General features: G+C 46.5%; 6 non-coding genes and 2 pseudogenes across 6 annotated transcripts; all 8 read right to left on the reverse strand.

Moving 5' to 3' along the window:
- Positions 1-548: 548 nt before the first annotated feature.
- On the reverse strand, positions 549-663 carry LOC139619075 (U5 spliceosomal RNA). The gene has a single exon (XR_011690080.1). It is a non-coding gene; the product is annotated as a U5 spliceosomal RNA (small nuclear RNA).
- Positions 664-1054: 391 nt separating this feature from the next.
- On the reverse strand, positions 1055-1229 carry LOC139619690 (U2 spliceosomal RNA; annotated as a pseudogene).
- Positions 1230-6981: 5752 nt separating this feature from the next.
- LOC139619076 (U5 spliceosomal RNA) lies at positions 6982-7096 on the reverse strand. The gene has a single exon (XR_011690081.1). It is a non-coding gene; the product is annotated as a U5 spliceosomal RNA (small nuclear RNA).
- Positions 7097-7491: 395 nt separating this feature from the next.
- LOC139619758 (U2 spliceosomal RNA) lies at positions 7492-7668 on the reverse strand (annotated as a pseudogene).
- Positions 7669-13418: 5750 nt separating this feature from the next.
- Positions 13419-13533, reverse strand: LOC139619077 (U5 spliceosomal RNA). The gene has a single exon (XR_011690082.1). It is a non-coding gene; the product is annotated as a U5 spliceosomal RNA (small nuclear RNA).
- Positions 13534-13932: 399 nt separating this feature from the next.
- On the reverse strand, positions 13933-14114 carry LOC139619666 (U2 spliceosomal RNA). The gene has a single exon (XR_011690648.1). It is a non-coding gene; the product is annotated as a U2 spliceosomal RNA (small nuclear RNA).
- A 5748-nt stretch (positions 14115-19862) lies between these two features.
- On the reverse strand, positions 19863-19977 carry LOC139619079 (U5 spliceosomal RNA). The gene has a single exon (XR_011690084.1). It is a non-coding gene; the product is annotated as a U5 spliceosomal RNA (small nuclear RNA).
- A 399-nt stretch (positions 19978-20376) lies between these two features.
- LOC139619668 (U2 spliceosomal RNA) lies at positions 20377-20558 on the reverse strand. Its single transcript, XR_011690650.1, has one exon. It is a non-coding gene; the product is annotated as a U2 spliceosomal RNA (small nuclear RNA).
- Positions 20559-22421: the final 1863 nt, after the last annotated feature.

A 22421-nucleotide genomic window follows, 5' to 3' on the forward strand; every position in this document is an offset into this window, starting at 1 on the left:
TGGGTGGCCGACATGGTGGAGGCACCACAAGCTAAAAGGATCTAAAATCAGTAAAAAACTTACAATGGACAAAAAAACAATGAACAATAAATAAGTAAATACAATTAAAAATATAAAAAGGAAAAAAATCTAAAAACGTACTTACCTTTTCAAGTTTTGGCCTGGACAAGGTGTTGAATCCGGCAGAGCGCAGGTAAGAGATTCTCTGGGCCAATGAATTCCTATTTGTTTAAGATATGCAACTACAGAAAAGTTGCACAACTTTAAACAAGGAATGTAGACAATTTCCTCCCAAGAGCTGGTTTAACTCAGAGCCACAACAGGCAAGAATTTAACCATCAAAAGGAGGCGACCGCAGTCTTAGCCAAAAGGCCGAGAAGCGATGGGCCCAAAGTGTCTGGCGTTCCAGCCAGGCTCTTGGCACAAATCTCGCTGGTCGCGGTTGGCTGCTTTTGACATGAGCGGAGCAATGGCTGCTTTTCACCACCTCCGCCCACCTCCCCATTCCTGACCTCGACAGCTGTTTGACTTTTCACAAACTCAAAGGGCTCAGCCATACGGCAGAGCCTGCCAAAAATAGCTTAAACTCATTGGTGTTCCTCTCCACGGAAGTCTTTAGTAAAAGGCGAAAGACTTGTGCGTGATGAAGAGAAACCAGAGTCAGTACAGGCCTCTCCTCAAGAGCGGCCGAGGACCCCATTGGTCCCAGTCACCGCCCTCACGGTAGCCTTCTCTTAGCTTGCCAAATCCCCGCCCCCTCCCCATGTTGTCACGGGCTCTAGCCAATCGGACTGTGGAGAAAAGTGTCTGGGCCTCAACATGCAATCCCCACAAATTTCTCAAGTTATCAGGCGCTTGCAGGCCCCCGGGGACCAAAATACAGGGAAAATGCGGGGTTGATTGGAGGCTAGCAGCCCTTCCAGGGCGCGTGAGGGATATCAGCTGTGGGGCAGGTTGACTCACCTTCCTCCAGCCACTGCCAGAGGGGCATTTGAAACTGTACGTTTGCGTCATTGTTTGCTTGCTTGCTTGCTTGCTTTTCCACACGGCCAGAGAAGGGTGCACCGTTCCCGGCGGCACTGCAATGCCAGGTCGATGCGTGGAGTGAACGGGGCAAGCCCCTTTTTCAGCTCCCAGTTCTAAAAATCCGTTTAATATGTTTGTCCTCGGGTAGAGGACATATCAGATATTAAACTGATAAGAACAGATTTTTTCTTTCGAAAAGATTTATTGACACTCATTTCAAGTTTTTTCAAAGAAGGTTTACATCTTGAGATACAAAGGGTACATTATAATCACAACACTATGATAAATAGTTGTAAAACCATTGTTTGTTTGTTTGTTTTTTTTTTTTAAAACATTAAAAACAAATATTTCAAGGGGTTTTACATGTTGTCAAACATAAAATCCATCTCACAAATGAAAACCATGGAGTGTCCCAAATCTTTAAAAGGGAGTGCATTGGTTTAAAACTTCTCTTCTTTCTAATTTTGTGCAGGAGCAGAGTGAGTCCCTACCCAGGGTCACTCATTCCGCTCCCCCAAACATTTGGTCTCTCGGGATCCTGTCGTGGTGCTCAGAGGAGATCCTCACCCTGTTGCTCCTTCCCACCTGCCTCACCCGGAGAGCCAGGCCGCCGCTGCTTTGACCTTTTCATGTGTGGCTCCGGCTCCTTCGTCCGAATGGGCACAGAGGCGATGCTTCTTTGTGGCTGTGTCCTAGGCCTGCCGCCTACAGCCATCCGGATCACAGCCACGGGGGGGATCTGCATGTGCTTCCTTACCAGCAAGTTTCTGGAGGTCCATATGGCGTCTTTGATGGCGGCTAGGGTGAGCCACATCTGGGCAAAGTCATCTTTCTTCAGTGTTTTTTGGCTCACCCCATAGAGCACCAGTTGTGCTGTAAGGACCTCCCTTGCTGGCAAGTACGGGAATTGCAAGGAGCCGGCCATTGCCCACTGGTCTACGGCAGCGCTGCACTCCCAGAGCAAATGCCTCACCGACTCTGGCGCGCCACAACCGGGTCGGGGGCAGGTTGAGCGTGTTGACATGCCCCGGGAGTGCATGACGGACCTGACTGGGAGAATCTCATGAGCCACCATCCATGACAGGTCCCGGAGTCTGTTTGGAAGAGCAGAATGGTTCACGTTGCGCCAAACTGTTGAGGGCTCGCCAAATGCGAGCCCGCGCACTGGACTCACTGGCTCCTGCTCCTGCACAACAGAGATCAGAGAACGGTGGTTGGTTAAAATATGCAGCTCCTCCTGCTCCAGTTTAAAATGCTTTAAAAACGTCGGGATAAAAGCATAGGCTGGTGGCAGGCTAAAAGACACGGGTACTTTAAGATCTGTAGGTAAAATCTTCAATCGTCTGAGGTACGATCCCATCCAGAAACGTGTCATGGCTGTAGTTTTGGGGTTTCCGGATGGGTCTGTGGCTTGTTTGAGGTGTAGTGCGGTGTATCGGCTTCCTAAAAACAAGTACAGGTCAGGCACTCCTTTTCCTCCTTTCTCTTTTGGCCTTTTCATGACCTCCCTCCTCAGTCTCTCCCACTTGGAGCCCCACAGGAAATAAAAGATGGCTCGCTCCAGATCTAAAAGCACTCTCCTAGGTGGGATAAAAACAGAACTGATGAGTAAAAGCAAAGGTAAAATCACCGCTTTGATGATTAAAACCTTTCCTTCAATAGTCAGTCCTCTAAGTCCCCAATATCCTAGTCTTTGTTTTACTTTCCCTACCACGTCTGGCCAATTTGTTGTTCCTTCTCCCTCCCTGTCAAATTTGATCCCCAGTATTTTTTGGTCAGTCTGGGTCACAGTCAAAGGGAGTCCTGTCATCTCAGTCGCTGTCCACGGTCCATAAAATTGGGCTTGGGTCTTGTTTTTGTTCAACTTTGACCCAGAAGCCTGTCCAAACCAGTCAGTCAAGTCCAGCGTCCTGTTGACGGATAAAAGGTCGGTGCATAAAATGTTCACGTCGTCCATGTATAAAATACACTTGGTGTCCAGTCCCCCGCTCCCCGGTACTCCCAACCCATTGATTCGTTGATCCCTTCTCAAGATCTGTGCCAGCGGTTCTATACATGTTATGTATAGGAGGGCAGATAACGGACAACCCTGACGGACACCGCAGTTAATATCGACTGCTTTTGTCAAATGCCCGTTAATCACAAATTTGCTGGTAATGTCCCGATACAGCAATCCCACCCAAGCTAGAAACCTTTCTGGGAACCCCATTTTTTGCAGTACCTTGAAAAGGTACTGGTGCGAGACCCGATCGAAGGCTTTCTCAAAATCTAAATTTAGGACTACTAGCCGGATGTTTCTGTCTCTCGCGTAACAGATGGTGTCTCGGATCAGTACCAGGCTGTCGGTGATCTTCCTCCCTGGGATGGCACAGCCTTGATCCGGGTGAATCACCCCCTTTAAAAACAAGGACATACGTGAGGCTAAAAGTTTGCTAAAAAGTTTACAATCAAGGTTTAAAAGTGCGATAGGTCTCCAGTTCATCAGGTCGGTCTTGTCTTTGTTTTTGTGCAGTAGAGTCACTATCCCTACTCTAAAACTGTCAGGAAGTCGGTCTAGGTGCTCAAAGTCTTTAAAAACATCGATCAAATCAGGTGCTAAAATGTCCCAAAAGGTCAAATAAAATTCCAAGGGAAGTCCATCCTGTCCTGGGGACTTCCCTTTTTTAAAACTTGACAAACATTTATTTAACTCTAGAATGGTAAAATCTTGGGTTAAAAGCACACTGTCTTTTACTTTTTTATCGATGGATTTTAAAACTTCATTCATGGTGTCTATTCTAATGGGCTTTTCTTTATACAATTCTACGTAAAAATTTTCCACAATCTGTTTAATTTCTTCGATATTCTCTGTTATGCACCCGTTTTCCTTTTTTAGTTTTAAAATGGTCCCCCCTTTACTAACAATTTTCTTAAAAAAATACCTGGTGCACTTCTCACCCTCCTCTATTTCCCGTTCCCTGCTCCTTAAAATGACACCCTTGCTTTTAATTTCAGCTAAAACCGACATCTCTGATTTGATTTCTCTAATTTCTTCATTAAAATCCATTCCATTTTGGTTGAGGTTAAAATAGCGCTGTAGTCGCTTCTGCAGTCCCATCATGCGTCTGTTCTCCTTGCCCTTTCTTTTTTTGCCTGCCTGTCTGAAAAAAGTCTGGGTCTTTCCCTTCACCATCTCCCACCAGTGTGCTCGTGTATCGTACATGTCTTGAAGGGTCTGCCACTCTCGGTACTGCTCCCTGTACTGCTGAACTAGATGTTGATCTTCAAGCAGGGAGCAGTTGAGTTTCCACAGACCACTTCCAAAAGTCACACCTGAAGAGAGTGAAAGGGTGCAGGAGAGCATCAGGTGGTCAGAAAAGAAAACAGGGGTCAATCTAGCATCGGTCGGCGGGCAGTCCCGTGTGAAAATAAAATCTATGCGAGAGGCTCTGGTGCCATCACCACTGAACCAGGTGAAGCCCTCCTCTCTGGGATGCATGGTTTTAAAACAGTCTTGTAGTTTAAAATCCCTGCATATGCCCTGTAATAAAACCGATGTTTTGTCAATTTTAAAATCTTCCCCTGTTCTTTTTCTATCTTTTCGACTTAAAATACAGTTAAAATCACCTCCTAAAACTAATGGCACTCTCCCTAGCATGTGGGACTGCAGGTCTTCTAAAAGGTCATACCTGTCATTTTTGTCGTTAAAGCCATAAATATTGAGAAGGTTAAAATCCTGTCCCATAAAGGTCAAGTGTGCTAAAAGTGCCCTACCGTCTCTCACCACAGTGCTACCCTTCACCAGAACCTGAGGGTTTTTTATTAAAATGGCCACTCCATCGTTCTTATTTTGGTTTGATCCGCTCCATATCGATGTCTGTGGCCACATCTCCTCCCACTGTCGGTAGTGTTTTAAAAACGGTATGCCACATTCCTGCATTAAAAACACATCTGACTTTGTAGATTTAAGAAAGGATAAAACACTCTGGGCTCTAACTCTCGACTTCACACTTCTCACATTGATGGTTGAGAAGGTGAGTGTCATGAGTATGATTAAAAACAACAGGTATGAAATTTTAAAAACACTAAATAGAGGTTTAAGATGCTAAAATATCTTTTTTTTTTTAAAAAAAAGGCAGTTAGACTATTTCTTGTGAACGGGGCTCCTCCTTCACTTCAACAGGTGATGAAGGAGGGAGTTGAGCTCCATTCCCCCGTCGGACTCTGGGGGTTGGCCTTTGACGCAAGGCTGCATTTAGCTTGGAGTCCTTAGGGGTTGATTGTAGAGCTACTGTCAGAAAAGAGACTTCATTTGGTGAATTGGAGGGGAAGACTCTGGGCTCCTCCACAGATGAACTGTCTGAGAGAGTCCCAACTCTTCCCCTCTTCTCTGAGGCTACAGGAGACTCAGAGGACAATTCCGATGCAAGTCTCTTTGTTTGCTGGGCATCGGGGAGGGGGGCATCCTCACTATTTTCAGGTGGTTGAAAATCTTCCATTTCTGAACTAGCTCCGCCCACTTCCTGCATCTCCCCATCCTCCTCTCCACTCTCCATTGATGGGGCTGTTGCAGGCCCCTCCCCCTCTCCCGCCTCACATGATCCCTCCTCTCCAATCACAGTATCTGGCGGGAGATTTGAATTTTCCTGCCCAGCCTCTTCAACCTGCTCTTTTTCTTTTTGTCCTCCATTTTGTTCATTGGCTTTTGCTGCCTTTAGTTTGTTGGCAAACGATTTGGGGCAAGCTCTGAAGAGATGATTTGTTTCTCCACAAAGGTTGCACTTCCTGCCATTGGTGCACTCCTCAAAAGTGTGCCCAATTTCTCTACACTTTCCGCAAAAGGTTTTTGTGCACGCTTCTACCAGGTGCCCATGCTCACCACACTTGCGGCAGAGCTTGGGCTGACCTTGGTAGTGGATGTAGCCCCTGTTTTCACCCAGAACTATCATTGACGGCAGATGTTTCAGGCCTTGGAAGCCCTGGGGGTCCTGCCATTGTTGAATGGGGACCCTCCAAGCGCAATTCCAGATGCCGTCCTCATCTCTCACTTTGGTAGCCTGGCCTTTAACAGTGCAGTATCTCCCCAGCCATATACAAATGTCTTCTGCATTCACTGTCTCATTAAACATTCTGACAATGACTGTTTTCAATGCATTATCAGTCAGTTTTTCAACAACAAATGCAGAAAACTGGGGTTTCACAGACTCAAATCTTGTCCAAAATTCTCTCAAGATAGCCGCAGACTGGAAGCTTACATCAAAACCTTTGTTTAATGGTAGGGTCAAAATACAATTCAAATCGTTTGCTGTGAATTTCAAAGCCTGTTGGATTAGCTTCCTGGAGAAATCTAGCCTTGACATCTCCAGGAGCTTTCCATCCTTTTCTTTAAACTTAAAACGGACGCTGTGGTGCCTCCGCATGTTGGCATGGGTGGCCGACATGGTGGAGGCACCACAAGCTAAAAGGATCTAAAATCAGTAAAAAACTTACAATGGACAAAAAAACAATGAACAATAAATAAGTAAATACAATTAAAAATATAAAAAAGGAAAAAAATCTAAAAACGTACTTACCTTTTCAAGTTTTGGCCTGGACAAGGTGTTGAATCCGGCAGAGCTCAGGTAAGAGATTCTCTGGGCCAATGAATTCCTATTTGTTTAAGATATGCAACTACAGAAAAGTTGCACAACTTTAAACAAGGAATGTAGACAATTTCCTCCCAAGAGCTGGTTTAACTCAGAGCCACAACAGGCAAGAATTTAACCATCAAAAGGAGGCGACCGCAGTCTTAGCCAAAAGGCCGAGAAGCGATGGGCCCAAAGTGTCTGGCGTTCCAGCCAGGCTCTTGGCACAAATCTCGCTGGTCGCGGTTGGCTGCTTTTGACTTGAGCGGAGCAATGGCTGCTTTTCACCACCTCCGCCCACCTCCCCATTCCTGACCTCGACAGCTGTTTGACTTTTCACAAACTCAAAGGGCTCAGCCATACGGCAGAGCCTGCCAAAAATAGCTTAAACTCATTGGTGTTCCTCTCCACGGAAGTCTTTAGTAAAAGGCGAAAGACTTGTGCGTGATGAAGAGAAACCAGAGTCAGTACAGGCCTCTCCTCAAGAGCGGCCGAGGACCCCATTGGTCCCAGTCACCGCCCTCACGGTAGCCTTCTCTTAGCTTGCCAAATCCCCGCCCCCTCCCCATGTTGTCACGGGCTCTAGCCAATCGGGCTGTGGAGAAAAGTGTCTGGGCCTCAACATGCAATCCCCACAAATTTCTCAAGTTATCAGGCGCTTGCAGGCCCCCGGGGACCAAAATACAGGGAAAATGCGGGGTTGATTGGAGGCTAGCAGCCCTTCCAGGGCGCGTGAGGGATATCAGCTGTGGGGCAGGTTGACTCACCTTCCTCCAGCCACTGCCAGAGGGGCATTTGAAACTGTACGTTTGCGTCATTGTTTGCTTGCTTGCTTGCTTGCTTGCTTTTCCACACGGCCAGAGAAGGGTGCACCGTTCCCGGCGGCACTGCAATGCCAGGTCGATGCGTGGAGTGAACGGAGCAAGCCCCTTTTTCAGCTCCCAGTTCTAAAAATCCGTTTAATATGTTTGTCCTCGGGTAGAGGACATATCAGATATTAAACTGATAAGAACAGATTTTTTTTCTTTCGAAAAGATTTATTGACACTCATTTCAAGTTTTTTCAAAGAAGGTTTACATCTTGAGATACAAAGGGTACATTATAATCACAACACTATGATAAATAGTTGTAAAACCATTGTTTGTTTGTTTGTTTTTTTTTTTAAAACATTAAAAACAAATATTTCAAGGGGTTTTACATGTTGTCAAACATAAAATCCATCTCACAAATGAAAACCATGGAGTGTCCCAAATCTTTAAAAGGGAGTGCATTGGTTTAAAACTTCTCTTCTTTCTAATTTTGTGCAGGAGCAGAGTGAGTCCCTACCCAGGGTCACTCATTCCGCTCCCCCAAACATTTGGTCTCTCGGGATCCTGTCGTGGTGCTCAGAGGAGATCCTCACCCTGTTGCTCCTTCCCACCTGCCTCACCCGGAGAGCCAGGCCGCCGCTGCTTTGACCTTTTCATGTGTGGCTCCGGCTCCTTCGTCCGAATGGGCACAGAGGCGATGCTTCTTTGTGGCTGTGTCCTAGGCCTGCCGCCTACAGCCATCCGGATCACAGCCACGGGGGGGATCTGCATGTGCTTCCTTACCAGCAAGTTTCTGGAGGTCCATATGGCGTCTTTGATGGCGGCTAGGGTGAGCCACATCTGGGCAAAGTCATCGTTCTTCAGTGTTTTTTGGCTCACCCCATACAGCACCAGTTGTGCTGTAAGGACCTCCCTTGCTGGCAAGTACGGGAATTGCAAGGAGCCGGCCATTGCCCACTGGTCTACGGCAGCGCTGCACTCCCAGAGCAAATGCCTCACCGACTCTGGCGCGCCACAACCGGGTCGGGGGCAGGTTGAGCGTGTTGACATGCCCCGGGAGTGCATGACGGACCTGACTGGGAGAATCTCATGAGCCACCATCCATGACAGGTCCCGGAGTCTGTTTGGAAGAGCAGAATGGTTCACGTTGCGCCAAACTGTTGAGGGCTCGCCAAATGCGAGCCCGCGCACTGGACTCACTGGCTCCTGCTCCTGCACAACAGAGATCAGAGAACGGTGGTTGGTTAAAATATGCAGCTCCTCCTGCTCCAGTTTAAAATGCTTTAAAAACGTCGGGATAAAAGCATAGGCTGGTGGCAGGCTAAAAGACACGGGTACTTTAAGATCTGTAGGTAAAATCTTCAATCGTCTGAGGTACGATCCCATCCAGAAACGTGTCATGGCTGTAGTTTTGGGGTTTCCGGATGGGTCTGTGGCTTGTTTGAGGTGTAGTGCGGTGTATCGGCTTCCTAAAAACAAGTACAGGTCAGGCACTCCTTTTCCTCCTTTCTCTTTTGGCCTTTTCATGACCTCCCTCCTCAGTCTCTCCCACTTGGAGCCCCACAGGAAATAAAAGATGGCTCGCTCCAGATCTAAAAGCACTCTCCTAGGTGGGATAAAAACAGAACTGATGAGTAAAAGCAAAGGTAAAATCACCGCTTTGATGATTAAAACCTTTCCTTCAATAGTCAGTCCTCTAAGTCCCCAATATCCTAGTCTTTGTTTTACTTTCCCTACCACGTCTGGCCAATTTGTTGTTCCTTCTCCCTCCCTGTCAAATTTGATCCCCAGTATTTTTTGGTCAGTCTGGGTCACAGTCAAAGGGAGTCCTGTCATCTCAGTCGCTGTCCACGGTCCATAAAATTGGGCTTGGGTCTTGTTTTTGTTCAACTTTGACCCAGAAGCCTGTCCAAACCAGTCAGTCAAGTCCAGCGTCCTGTTGACGGATAAAAGGTCGGTGCATAAAATGTTCACGTCGTCCATGTATAAAATACACTTGGTGTCCAGTCCCCCGCTCCCCGGTACTCCCAACCCATTGATTCGTTGATCCCTTCTCAAGATCTGTGCCAGCGGTTCTATACATGTTATGTATAGGAGGGCAGATAACGGACAACCCTGACGGACACCGCAGTTAATATCGACTGCTTTTGTCAAATGCCCGTTAATCACAAATTTGCTGGTAATGTCCCGATACAGCAATCCCACCCAAGCTAGAAACCTTTCTGGGAACCCCATTTTTTGCAGTACCTTGAAAAGGTACTGGTGCGAGACCCGATCGAAGGCTTTCTCAAAATCTAAATTTAGGACTACTAGCCGGATGTTTCTGTCTCTCGCGTAACAGATGGTGTCTCGGATCAGTACCAGGCTGTCGGTGATCTTCCTCCCTGGGATGGCACAGCCTTGATCCGGGTGAATCACCCCCTTTAAAAACAAGGACATACGTGAGGCTAAAAGTTTGCTAAAAAGTTTACAATCAAGGTTTAAAAGTGCGATAGGTCTCCAGTTCATCAGGTCGGTCTTGTCTTTGTTTTTGTGCAGTAGAGTCACTATCCCTACTCTAAAACTGTCAGGAAGTCGGTCTAGGTGCTCAAAGTCTTTAAAAACATCGATCAAATCAGGTGCTAAAATGTCCCAAAAGGTCAAATAAAATTCCAAGGGAAGTCCATCCTGTCCTGGGGACTTCCCTTTTTTAAAACTTGACAAACATTTATTTAACTCTAGAATGGTAAAATCTTGGGTTAAAAGCACACTGTCTTTTACTTTTTTATCGATGGATTTTAAAACTTCATTCATGGTGTCTATTCTAATGGGCTTTTCTTTATACAATTCTACGTAAAAATTTTCCACAATCTGTTTAATTTCTTCGATATTCTCTGTTATGCACCCGTTTTCCTTTTTTAGTTTTAAAATGGTCCCCCCTTTACTAACAATTTTCTTAAAAAAATACCTGGTGCACTTCTCACCCTCCTCTATTTCCCGTTCCCTGCTCCTTAAAATGACACCCTTGCTTTTAATTTCAGCTAAAACCGACATCTCTGATTTGATTTCTCTAATTTCTTCATTAAAATCCATTCCATTTTGGTTGAGGTTAAAATAGCGCTGTAGTCGCTTCTGCAGTCCCATCATGCGTCTGTTCTCCTTGCCCTTTCTTTTTTTGCCTGCCTGTCTGAAAAAAGTCTGGGTCTTTCCCTTCACCATCTCCCACCAGTGTGCTCGTGTATCGTACATGTCTTGAAGGGTCTGCCACTCTCGGTACTGCTCCCTGTACTGCTGAACTAGATGTTGATCTTCAAGCAGGGAGCAGTTGAGTTTCCACAGACCACTTCCAAAAGTCACACCTGAAGAGAGTGAAAGGGTGCAGGAGAGCATCAGGTGGTCAGAAAAGAAAACAGGGGTCAATCTAGCATCGGTCGGCGGGCAGTCCCGTGTGAAAATAAAATCTATGCGAGAGGCTCTGGTGCCATCACCACTGAACCAGGTGAAGCCCTCCTCTCTGGGATGCATGGTTTTAAAACAGTCTTGTAGTTTAAAATCCCTGCATATGCCCTGTAATAAAACCGATGTTTTGTCAATTTTAAAATCTTCCCCTGTTCTTTTTCTATCTTTTCGACTTAAAATACAGTTAAAATCACCTCCTAAAACTAATGGCACTCTCCCTAGCATGTGGGACTGCAGGTCTTCTAAAAGGTCATACCTGTCATTTTTGTCGTTAAAGCCATAAATATTGAGAAGGTTAAAATCCTGTCCCATAAAGGTCAAGTGTGCTAAAAGTGCCCTACCGTCTCTCACCACAGTGCTACCCTTCACCAGAACCTGAGGGTTTTTTATTAAAATGGCCACTCCATCGTTCTTATTTTGGTTTGATCCGCTCCATATCGATGTCTGTGGCCACATCTCCTCCCACTGTCGGTAGTGTTTTAAAAACGGTATGCCACATTCCTGCATTAAAAACACATCTGACTTTGTAGATTTAAGAAAGGATAAAACACTCTGGGCTCTAACTCTCGACTTCACACTTCTCACATTGATGGTTGAGAAGGTGAGTGTCATGAGTATGATTAAAAACAACAGGTATGAAATTTTAAAAACACTAAATAGAGGTTTAAGATGCTAAAATATCTTTTTTTTTTCAAAAAAAAGGCAGTTAGACTATTTCTTGTGAACGGGGCTCCTCCTTCACTTCAACAGGTGATGAAGGAGGGAGTTGAGCTCCATTCCCCCGTCGGACTCTGGGGGTTGGCCTTTGACGCAAGGCTGCATTTAGCTTGGAGTCCTTAGGGGTTGATTGTAGAGCTACTGTCAGGAAAGAGACTTCATTTGGTGAATTGGAGGGGAAGACTCTGGGCTCCTCCACAGATGAACTGTCTGAGAGAGTCCCAACTCTTCCCCTCTTCTCTGAGGCTACAGGAGACTCAGAGGACAATTCCGATGCAAGTCTCTTTGTTTGCTGGGCATCGGGGAGGGGGGCATCCTCACTATTTTCAGGTGGTTGAAAATCTTCCATTTCTGAACTAGCTCCGCCCACTTCCTGCATCTCCCCATCCTCCTCTCCACTCTCCATTGATGGGGCTGTTGCAGGCCCCTCCCCCTCTCCCGCCTCACATGATCCCTCCTCTCCAATCACAGTATCTGGCGGGAGATTTGAATTTTCCTGCCCAGCCTCTTCAACCTGCTCTTTTTCTTTTTGTCCTCCATTTTGTTCATTGGCTTTTGCTGCCTTTAGTTTGTTGGCAAACGATTTGGGGCAAGCTCTGAAGAGATGATTTGTTTCTCCACAAAGGTTGCACTTCCTGCCATTGGTGCACTCCTCAAAAGTGTGCCCAATTTCTCTACACTTTCCGCAAAAGGTTTTTGCGCACGCTTCTACCAGGTGCCCATGCTCACCGCACTTGCGGCAGAGCTTGGGCTGACCTTGGTAGTGGATGTAGCCCCTGTTTTCACCCAGAACTATCATTGACGGCAGATGTTTCAGGCCTTGGAAGCCCTGGGGGTCCTGCCATTGTTGAATGGGGACCCTCCAAGCGCAATTCCAGATGCCGTCCTCATCTCTCACTTTGGTAGCCTGGCCTTTAACAGTGCAGTATCTCCCCAGCCATATACAAATGTCTTCTGCATTCACTGTCTCATTAAACATTCTGACAATGACTGTTTTCAATGCATTATCAGTCAGTTTTTCAACAACAAATGCAGAAAACTGGGGTTTCACAGACTCAAATCTTGTCCAAAATTCTCTCAAGATAGCCGCAGACTGGAAGCTTACATCAAAACCTTTATTTAATGGTAGGGTCAAAATACAATTCAAATCGTTTGCTGTGAATTTCAAAGCCTGTTGGATTAGCTTCCTGGAGAAATCTAGCCTTGACATCTCCAGGAGCTTTCCATCCTTTTCTTTAAACTTAAAACGGACGCTGTGGTGCCTCCGCATGTTGGCATGGGTGGCCGACATGGTGGAGGCACCACAAGCTAAAAGGATCTAAAATCAGTAAAAAACTTACAATGGACAAAAAAACAATGAACAATAAATAAGTAAATACAATTAAAAATATAAAAAGGAAAAAAATCTAAAAACGTACTTACCTTTTCAAGTTTTGGCCTGGACAAGGTGTTGAATCCGGCAGAGCGCAGGTAAGAGATTCTCTGGGCCAATGAATTCCTATTTGTTTAAGATATGCAACCACAGAAAAGTTGCACAACTTTAAACAAGGAATGTAGACAATTTCCTCCCAAGAGCTGGTTTAACTCAGAGCCACAACAGGCAAGAATTTAACCATCAAAAGGAGGCGACCGCAGTCTTAGCCAAAAGGCCGAGAAGCGATGGGCCCAAAGTGTCTGGCGTTCCAGCCAGGCTCTTGGCACAAATCTCGCTGGTCGCGGTTGGCTGCTTTTGACATGAGCGGAGCAATGGCTGCTTTTCACCACCTCCGCCCACCTCCCCATTCCTGACCTCGACAGCTGTTTGACTTTTCACAAACTCAAAGGGCTCAGCCATACGGCAGAGCCTGCCAAAAATAGCTTAAACTCATTGGTGTTCCTCTCCACGGAAGTCTTTAGTAAAAGGCGAAAGACTTGTGCGTGATGAAGAGAAACCAGAGTCAGTACAGGCCTCTCCTCAAGAGCGGCCGAGGACCCCATTGGTCCCAGTCACCGCCCTCACGGTAGCCTTCTCTTAGCTTGCCAAATCCCCGCCCCCTCCCCATGTTGTCACGGGCTCTAGCCAATCGGGCTGTGGAGAAAAGTGTCTGGGCCTCAACATGCAATCCCCACAAATTTCTCAAGTTATCAGGCGCTTGCAGGCCCCCGGGGACCAAAATACAGGGAAAATGCGGGGTTGATTGGAGGCTAGCAGCCCTTCCAGGGCGCGTGAGGGATATCAGCTGTGGGGCAGGTTGACTCACCTTCCTCCAGCCACTGCCAGAGGGGCATTTGAAACTGTACGTTTGCGTCATTGTTTGCTTGCTTGCTTGCTTGCTTGCTTGCTTTTCCACACGGCCAGAGAAGGGTGCACCGTTCCCGGCGGCACTGCAATGCCAGGTCGATGCGTGGAGTGAACGGAGCAAGCCCCTTTTTCAGCTCCCAGTTCTAAAAATCCGTTTAATATGTTTGTCCTCGGGTAGAGGACATATCAGATATTAAACTGATAAGAACAGATTTTTTTTTTTTTTTTTCGAAAAGATTTATTGACACTCATTTCAAGTTTTTTTCAAAGAAGGTTTACATCTTGAGATACAAAGGGTACATTATAATCACAACAATATGATAAATAGTTGTAAAACCATTGTTTGTTTGTTTTTTTTTTTAAAACATTAAAAACAAATATTTCAAGGGGTTTTACATGTTGTCAAACATAAAATCCATCTCACAAATGAAAACCATGGAGTGTCCCAAATCTTTAAAAAGGGAGTGCATTGGTTTAAAACTTCTCTTCTTTCTAATTTTGTGCAGGAGCAGAATGAGTCCCTACCCAGGGTCACTCATTCCGCTCCCCCAAACATTTGGTCTCTCGGGATCCTGTCGTGGTGCTCAGAGGAGATCCTCACCCTGTTGCTCCTTCCCACCTGCCTCACCCGGAGAGCCAGGCCGCCGCTGCTTTGACCTTTTCATGTGTGGCTCCGGCTCCTTCGTCCGAATGGGCACAGAGGCGATGCTTCTTTGTGGCTGTGTCCTAGGCCTGCCGCCTACAGCCATCCGGATCACAGCCACGGGGGGGATCTGCATGTGCTTCCTTACCAGCAAGTTTCTGGAGGTCCATATGGCGTCTTTGATGGCGGCTAGGGTGAGCCACATCTGGGCAAAGTCATCGTTCTTCAGTGTTTTTTGGCTCACCCCATACAGCACCAGTTGTGCTGTAAGGACCTCCCTTGCTGGCAAGTACGGGAATTGCAAGGAGCCGGCCATTGCCCACTGGTCTACGGCAGCGCTGCACTCCCAGAGCAAATGCCTCACCGACTCTGGCGCGCCACAACCGGGTCGGGGGCAGGTTGAGCGTGTTGACATGCCCCGGGAGTGCATGACGGACCTGACTGGGAGAATCTCATGAGCCACCATCCATGACAGGTCCCGGAGTCTGTTTGGAAGAGCGGAATGGTTCACGTTGCGCCAAACTGTTGAGGGCTCGCCAAATGCGAGCCCGCGCACTGGACTCACTGGCTCCTGCTCCTGCACAACAGAGATCAGAGAACGGTGGTTGGTTAAAATATGCAGCTCCTCCTGCTCCAGTTTAAAATGCTTTAAAAACGTCGGGATAAAAGCATAGGCTGGTGGCAGGCTAAAAGACACGGGTACTTTAAGATCTGTAGGTAAAATCTTCAATCGTCTGAGGTACGATCCCATCCAGAAACGTGTCATGGCTGTAGTTTTGGGGTTTCCGGATGGGTCTGTGGCTTGTTTGAGGTGTAGTGCGGTGTATCGGCTTCCTAAAAACAAGTACAGGTCAGGCACTCCTTTTCCTCCTTTCTCTTTTGGCCTTTTCATGACCTCCCTCCTCAGTCTCTCCCACTTGGAGCCCCACAGGAAATAAAAGATGGCTCGCTCCAGATCTAAAAGCACTCTCCTAGGTGGGATAAAAACAGAACTGATGAGTAAAAGCAAAGGTAAAATCACCGCTTTGATGATTAAAACCTTTCCTTCAATAGTCAGTCCTCTAAGTCCCCAATATCCTAGTCTTTGTTTTACTTTCCCTACCACGTCTGGCCAATTTGTTGTTCCTTCTCCCTCCCTGTCAAATTTGATCCCCAGTATTTTTTGGTCAGTCTGGGTCACAGTCAAAGGGAGTCCTGTCATCTCAGTCGCTGTCCACGGTCCATAAAATTGGGCTTGGGTCTTGTTTTTGTTCAACTTTGACCCAGAAGCCTGTCCAAACCAGTCAGTCAAGTCCAGCGTCCTGTTGACGGATAAAAGGTCGGTGCATAAAATGTTCACGTCGTCCATGTATAAAATACACTTGGTGTCCAGTCCCCCGCTCCCCGGTACTCCCAACCCATTGATTCGTTGATCCCTTCTCAAGATCTGTGCCAGCGGTTCTATACATGTTATGTATAGGAGGGCAGATAACGGACAACCCTGACGGACACCGCAGTTAATATCGACTGCTTTTGTCAAATGCCCGTTAATCACAAATTTGCTGGTAATGTCCCGATACAGCAATCCCACCCAAGCTAGAAACCTTTCTGGGAACCCCATTTTTTGCAGTACCTTGAAAAGGTACTGGTGCGAGACCCGATCGAAGGCTTTCTCAAAATCTAAATTTAGGACTACTAGCCGGATGTTTCTGTCTCTCGCGTAACAGATGGTGTCTCGGATCAGTACCAGGCTGTCGGTGATCTTCCTCCCTGGGATGGCACAGCCTTGATCCGGGTGAATCACCCCCTTTAAAAACAAGGACATACGTGAGGCTAAAAGTTTGCTAAAAAGTTTACAATCAAGGTTTAAAAGTGCGATAGGTCTCCAGTTCATCAGGTCGGTCTTGTCTTTGTTTTTGTGCAGTAGAGTCACTATCCCTACTCTAAAACTGTCAGGAAGTCGGTCTAGGTGCTCAAAGTCTTTAAAAACATCGATCAAATCAGGTGCTAAAATGTCCCAAAAGGTCAAATAAAATTCCAAGGGAAGTCCATCCTGTCCTGGGGACTTCCCTTTTTTAAAACTTGACAAACATTTATTTAACTCTAGAATGGTAAAATCTTGGGTTAAAAGCACACTGTCTTTTACTTTTTTATCGATGGATTTTAAAACTTCATTCATGGTGTCTATTCTAATGGGCTTTTCTTTATACAATTCTACGTAAAAATTTTCCACAATCTGTTTAATTTCTTCGATATTCTCTGTTATGCACCCGTTTTCCTTTTTTAGTTTTAAAATGGTCCCCCCTTTACTAACAATTTTCTTAAAAAAATACCTGGTGCACTTCTCACCCTCCTCTATTTCCCGTTCCCTGCTCCTTAAAATGACACCCTTGCTTTTAATTTCAGCTAAAACCGACATCTCTGATTTGATTTCTCTAATTTCTTCATTAAAATCCATTCCATTTTGGTTGAGGTTAAAATAGCGCTGTAGTCGCTTCTGCAGTCCCATCATGCGTCTGTTCTCCTTGCCCTTTCTTTTTTTGCCTGCCTGTCTGAAAAAAGTCTGGGTCTTTCCCTTCACCATCTCCCACCAGTGTGCTCGTGTATCGTACATGTCTTGAAGGGTCTGCCACTCTCGGTACTGCTCCCTGTACTGCTGAACTAGATGTTGATCTTCAAGCAGGGAGCAGTTGAGTTTCCACAGACCACTTCCAAAAGTCACACCTGAAGAGAGTGAAAGGGTGCAGGAGAGCATCAGGTGGTCAGAAAAGAAAACAGGGGTCAATCTAGCATCGGTCGGCGGGCAGTCCCGTGTGAAAATAAAATCTATGCGAGAGGCTCTGGTGCCATCACCACTGAACCAGGTGAAGCCCTCCTCTCTGGGATGCATGGTTTTAAAACAGTCTTGTAGTTTAAAATCCCTGCATATGCCCTGTAATAAAACCGATGTTTTGTCAATTTTAAAATCTTCCCCTGTTCTTTTTCTATCTTTTCGACTTAAAATACAGTTAAAATCACCTCCTAAAACTAATGGCACTCTCCCTAGCATGTGGGACTGCAGGTCTTCTAAAAGGTCATACCTGTCATTTTTGTCGTTAAAGCCATAAATATTGAGAAGGTTAAAATCCTGTCCCATAAAGGTCAAGTGTGCTAAAAGTGCCCTACCGTCTCTCACCACAGTGCTACCCTTCACCAGAACCTGAGGGTTTTTTATTAAAATGGCCACTCCATCGTTCTTATTTTGGTTTGATCCGCTCCATATCGATGTCTGTGGCCACATCTCCTCCCACTGTCGGTAGTGTTTTAAAAACGGTATGCCACATTCCTGCATTAAAAACACATCTGACTTTGTAGAATTAAGAAAGGATAAAACACTCTGGGCTCTAACTCTCGACTTCACACTTCTCACATTGATGGTTGAGAAGGTGAGTGTCATGAGTATGATTAAAAACAACAGGTATGAAATTTTAAAAACACTAAATAGAGGTTTAAGATGCTAAAATATCTTTTTTTTTTTAAAAAAAAGGCAGTTAGACTATTTCTTGTGAACGGGGCTCCTCCTTCACTTCAACAGGTGATGAAGGAGGGAGTTGAGCTCCATTCCCCCGTCGGACTCTGGGGGTTGGCCTTTGACGCAAGGCTGCATTTAGCTTGGAGTCCTTAGGGGTTGATTGTAGAGCTACTGTCAGGAAAGAGACTTCATTTGGTGAATTGGAGGGGAAGACTCTGGGCTCCTCCACAGATGAACTGTCTGAGAGAGTCCCAACTCTTCCCCTCTTCTCTGAGGCTACAGGAGACTCAGAGGACAATTCCGATGCAAGTCTCTTTGTTTGCTGGGCATCGGGGAGGGGGGCATCCTCACTATTTTCAGGTGGTTGAAAATCTTCCATTTCTGAACTAGCTCCGCCCACTTCCTGCATCTCCCCATCCTCCTCTCCACTCTCCATTGATGGGGCTGTTGCAGGCCCCTCCCCCTCTCCCGCCTCACATGATCCCTCCTCTCCAATCACAGTATCTGGCGGGAGATTTGAATTTTCCTGCCCAGCCTCTTCAACCTGCTCTTTTTCTTTTTGTCCTCCATTTTGTTCATTGGCTTTTGCTGCCTTTAGTTTGTTGGCAAACGATTTGGGGCAAGCTCTGAAGAGATGATTTGTTTCTCCACAAAGGTTGCACTTCCTGCCATTGGTGCACTCCTCAAAAGTGTGCCCAATTTCTCTACACTTTCCGCAAAAGGTTTTTGCGCACGCTTCTACCAGGTGCCCATGCTCACCGCACTTGCGGCAGAGCTTGGGCTGACCTTGGTAGTGGATGTAGCCCCTGTTTTCACCCAGAACTATCATTGACGGCAGATGTTTCAGGCCTTGGAAGCCCTGGGGGTCCTGCCATTGTTGAATGGGGACCCTCCAAGCGCAATTCCAGATGCCGTCCTCATCTCTCACTTTGGTAGCCTGGCCTTTAACAGTGCAGTATCTCCCCAGCCATATACAAATGTCTTCTGCATTCACTGTCTCATTAAACATTCTGACAATGACTGTTTTCAATGCATTATCAGTCAGTTTTTCAACAACAAATGCAGAAAACTGGGGTTTCACAGACTCAAATCTTGTCCAAAATTCTCTCAAGATAGCCGCAGACTGGAAGCTTACATCAAAACCTTTATTTAATGGTAGGGTCAAAATACAATTCAAATCGTTTGCTGTGAATTTCAAAGCCTGTTGGATTAGCTTCCTGGAGAAATCTAGCCTTGACATCTCCAGGAGCTTTCCATCCTTTTCTTTAAACTTAAAACGGACGCTGTGGTGCTTCCGCATGTTGGCATGGGTGGCCGACATGGTGGAGGCACCACAAGCTAAAAGGATCTAAAATCAGTAAAAAACTTACAATGGACAAAAAAACAATGAACAATAAATAAGTAAATACAATTAAAAATATAAAAAGGAAAAAAATCTAAAAACGTACTTACCTTTTCAAGTTTTGGCCTGGACAAGGTGTTGAATCCGGCAGAGCGCAGGTAAGAGATTCTCTGGGCCAATGAATTCCTATTTGTTTAAGATATGCAACCACAGAAAAGTTGCACAACTTTAAACAAGGAATGTAGACAATTTCCTCCCAAGAGCTGGTTTAACTCAGAGCCACAACAGGCAAGAATTTAACCATCAAAAGGAGGCGACCGCAGTCTTAGCCAAAAGGCCGAGAAGCGATGGGCCCAAAGTGTCTGGCGTTCCAGCCAGGCTCTTGGCACAAATCTCGCTGGTCGCGGTTGGCTGCTTTTGACATGAGCGGAGCAATGGCTGCTTTTCACCACCTCCGCCCACCTCCCCATTCCTGACCTCGACAGCTGTTTGACTTTTCACAAACTCAAAGGGCTCAGCCATACGGCAGAGCCTGCCAAAAATAGCTTAAACTCATTGGTGTTCCTCTCCACGGAAGTCTTTAGTAAAAGGCGAAAGACTTGTGCGTGATGAAGAGAAACCAGAGTCAGTACAGGCCTCTCCTCAAGAGCGGCCGAGGACCCCATTGGTCCCAGTCACCGCCCTCACGGTAGCCTTCTCTTAGCTTGCCAAATCCCCGCCCCCTCCCCATGTTGTCACGGGCTCTAGCCAATCGGGCTGTGGAGAAAAGTGTCTGGGCCTCAACATGCAATCCCCACAAATTTCTCAAGTTATCAGGCGCTTGCAGGCCCCCGGGGACCAAAATACAGGGAAAATGCGGGGTTGATTGGAGGCTAGCAGCCCTTCCAGGGCGCGTGAGGGATATCAGCTGTGGGGCAGGTTGACTCACCTTCCTCCAGCCACTGCCAGAGGGGCATTTGAAACTGTACGTTTGCGTCATTGTTTGCTTGCTTGCTTGCTTGCTTGCTTGCTTTTCCACACGGCCAGAGAAGGGTGCACCGTTCCCGGCGGCACTGCAATGCCAGGTCGATGCGTGGAGTGAACGGAGCAAGCCCCTTTTTCAGCTCCCAGTTCTAAAAATCCGTTTAATATGTTTGTCCTCGGGTAGAGGACATATCAGATATTAAACTGATAAGAACAGATTTTTTTTTTTTTTTTTCGAAAAGATTTATTGACACTCATTTCAAGTTTTTTTCAAAGAAGGTTTACATCTTGAGATACAAAGGGTACATTATAATCACAACAATATGATAAATAGTTGTAAAACCATTGTTTGTTTGTTTTTTTTTTTAAAACATTAAAAACAAATATTTCAAGGGGTTTTACATGTTGTCAAACATAAAATCCATCTCACAAATGAAAACCATGGAGTGTCCCAAATCTTTAAAAAGGGAGTGCATTGGTTTAAAACTTCTCTTCTTTCTAATTTTGTGCAGGAGCAGAATGAGTCCCTACCCAGGGTCACTCATTCCGCTCCCCCAAACATTTGGTCTCTCGGGATCCTGTCGTGGTGCTCAGAGGAGATCCTCACCCTGTTGCTCCTTCCCACCTGCCTCACCCGGAGAGCCAGGCCGCCGCTGCTTTGACCTTTTCATGTGTGGCTCCGGCTCCTTCGTCCGAATGGGCACAGAGGCGATGCTTCTTTGTGGCTGTGTCCTAGGCCTGCCGCCTACAGCCATCCGGATCACAGCCACGGGGGGGATCTGCATGTGCTTCCTTACCAGCAAGTTTCTGGAGGTCCATATGGCGTCTTTGATGGCGGCTAGGGTGAGCCACATCTGGGCAAAGTCATCGTTCTTCAGTGTTTTTTGGCTCACCCCATACAGCACCAGTTGTGCTGTAAGGACCTCCCTTGCTGGCAAGTACGGGAATTGCAAGGAGCCGGCCATTGCCCACTGGTCTACGGCAGCGCTGCACTCCCAGAGCAAATGCCTCACCGACTCTGGCGCGCCACAACCGGGTCGGGGGCAGGTTGAGCGTGTTGACATGCCCCGGGAGTGCATGACGGACCTGACTGGGAGAATCTCATGAGCCACCATCCATGACAGGTCCCGGAGTCTGTTTGGAAGAGCGGAATGGTTCACGTTGCGCCAAACTGTTGAGGGCTCGCCAAATGCGAGCCCGCGCACTGGACTCACTGGCTCCTGCTCCTGCACAACAGAGATCAGAGAACGGTGGTTGGTTAAAATATGCAGCTCCTCCTGCTCCAGTTTAAAATGCTTTAAAAACGTCGGGATAAAAGCATAGGCTGGTGGCAGGCTAAAAGACACGGGTACTTTAAGATCTGTAGGTAAAATCTTCAATCGTCTGAGGTACGATCCCATCCAGAAACGTGTCATGGCTGTAGTTTTGGGGTTTCCGGATGGGTCTGTGGCTTGTTTGAGGTGTAGTGCGGTGTATCGGCTTCCTAAAAACAAGTACAGGTCAGGCACTCCTTTTCCTCCTTTCTCTTTTGGCCTTTTCATGACCTCCCTCCTCAGTCTCTCCCACTTGGAGCCCCACAGGAAATAAAAGATGGCTCGCTCCAGATCTAAAAGCACTCTCCTAGGTGGGATAAAAACAGAACTGATGAGTAAAAGCAAAGGTAAAATCACCGCTTTGATGATTAAAACCTTTCCTTCAATAGTCAGTCCTCTAAGTCCCCAATATCCTAGTCTTTGTTTTACTTTCCCTACCACGTCTGGCCAATTTGTTGTTCCTTCTCCCTCCCTGTCAAATTTGATCCCCAGTATTTTTTGGTCAGTCTGGGTCACAGTCAAAGGGAGTCCTGTCATCTCAGTCGCTGTCCACGGTCCATAAAATTGGGCTTGGGTCTTGTTTTTGTTCAACTTTGACCCAGAAGCCTGTCCAAACCAGTCAGTCAAGTCCAGCGTCCTGTTGACGGATAAAAGGTCGGTGCATAAAATGTTCACGTCGTCCATGTATAAAATACACTTGGTGTCCAGTCCCCCGCTCCCCGGTACTCCCAACCCATTGATTCGTTGATCCCTTCTCAAGATCTGTGCCAGCGGTTCTATACATGTTATGTATAGG

Source organism: Trachinotus anak, unplaced genomic scaffold, assembly GCF_046630095.1.
Source record: "Trachinotus anak isolate AG129_WGS33_773 ecotype Australia unplaced genomic scaffold, CSIRO_AGI_Tana_v1 ptg000003l, whole genome shotgun sequence".
NCBI lineage: Eukaryota > Metazoa > Chordata > Actinopteri > Carangiformes > Carangidae > Trachinotus > Trachinotus anak.